Source organism: Arachis ipaensis, chromosome B7 (assembly GCF_059453495.1).
Source record: "Arachis ipaensis isolate K30076 ecotype BB chromosome B7, ASM5945349v1, whole genome shotgun sequence".
Classification (NCBI taxonomy): Eukaryota; Viridiplantae; Streptophyta; class Magnoliopsida; order Fabales; family Fabaceae; genus Arachis; species Arachis ipaensis.
This window is the reverse complement of record NC_142442.1, coordinates 95,192,137-95,193,912: the sequence shown is the minus strand read 5'-3', so window position 1 is coordinate 95,193,912 and position 1,776 is coordinate 95,192,137. Positions and strand designations below refer to the sequence as shown.

At 36.0% G+C, this 1,776-nt stretch overlaps 1 non-coding gene across 1 annotated transcript; it reads right to left on the bottom strand.

The window, feature by feature from the left end:
- Positions 1–509: 509 nt before the first annotated feature.
- On the bottom strand, positions 510–618 carry LOC148553416 (small nucleolar RNA R71). The gene has a single exon (XR_015892992.1). It is a non-coding gene; the product is annotated as a small nucleolar RNA R71 (small nucleolar RNA).
- Between the last annotated feature and the right edge of the window lie 1,158 nt (positions 619–1,776).

The following is a 1,776-nucleotide window of genomic DNA, read 5'->3' as shown; positions in this document are numbered from 1 at the left end:
GGATGGTAGCCATTGACAACGGTGATCCACCAACATACATCTTGCCATTGAAGGAAGCCATGCGTGTTTGGAGAAGAAGATAGTAGGAAAGCAGAGATTCAGACGACAGAGCATCTCCGAAACCTCAACCTGTTCCTCATTACTTCCTCATTACTAAATCATAATTTTGTGCACCAACTTCTATGGCAGAAGTATCTCTATACCTGTGATTGGAGTTAACAACTTTGAGCTGAAACCTCAATTGGTGACCTTAGTTCAACAGAATTGTTAGTACCATGGACTTCCACAAGAAGATCCAAATAAATTCTTATCTGACTTCTTGCAGATATGTGACACAGTCAAGACCAATAGAGTGAGTCCTGAGGTCTATAAACTTATGCTATTTCCTTTTTGCTGTAAGAGACAGAGCTAGATTGTGGTTATATTCTCAACCTAAAGAGAGTCTTGACACATGGGAGAAGGTGGTCAATGCATTCTTGACCAAGTTCTTTCCACCTCAAAAGTTGAGCAGACTTAGCGTGGAAGTTCAAACCTTCAGACAAAAAGAGGGTGAATCCCTCTATGAAGCTTGGGAGAGATACAAGCAACTTATCAGAAGATGTCCTCCTAACATGATCTCAGACTGGACAACATTAGATATCTTCTATGATGGACTTTCTGAGATATCCAAGATGTTACTGGATAACTCTGCTAGTGGATCACTCTACTGAAAGAAAACGCCTGAAGAGGCAAGAGAACTTATTGATATGGTTGTAAACAACCAGTTTATGTACACTTCTGAAAGAAACCCTGTGAGTAATGGGGTACTTCAGAAGAAAGGAGCTCTTGAGTTGACACTTTGAATGCCACATTGGCTTAGAACAAGATCTTGACCCAGCAGGTGATGAGTGAATTGTTGTGATGGTATAGAATTTCCTCAAATGAATGAATTCTCGTTGCAAGTATAGTTCTACACCAACAAAAAATCCTCCCAATAAAAAATTTGTGTTGTCACAAGTGCAAACCCCAATGAAAATTAACTGAAGTATTTAAACTCCGGGTCATCTCACAAGGAATTGCAATGAAGTGCTCAATTATTAGCAATAAAAATGCAAGGGGGGTTTGATTTTATAGTTTGATAAGAAAAGTAACCAACAAGAAAGTAAATAATAAGAACTAATAAAATAAAAGAAAAGAACTATTAGCTAGACATAGGTAATTGAGATCACTATCCTTGTCTACAAACCATATATTGATAATTATGAGGAACCAAGCTCATTAAGTTTAATTCTATACTTGAAGTGTATCAAATGGCTTGATCAACATCAATCCATAGGTTCTAACCTTGCTACTAATTGACTTAGTAGTAGACAAGTATCAATGGTTATCAAATTGACCACCAAGGGTTCTCAAATCACCAATTCAATGAGACCCAATGACTCAAGGTCACTTAATTCCCTTAGCCTAGGCCAAGAGTCAAGAAAACTACTCAAAAACTAACGGAAGCATTTCATCAAACACCTAGAATGAAATAAAAATAAACATCACAAAATGCAAGAATTAATGGAACCCATAACTACCACAGGTAAGAAATCAACAAAAGTAATGAAGATAAACATAAAAGAGCATGGAAACATAAAATTGCATTGAAAGGAAATGGAAATCCAACAAGGGTTCATAAACATAAATGTAACAAAATAAAGGAAATGAATAAGAAAAACTAGATGAATAGAGATGTAACAACAAGAAATTAAGAAGGAAAACTAAATCAAAACAAGGATTGAAAATTGGATTTAA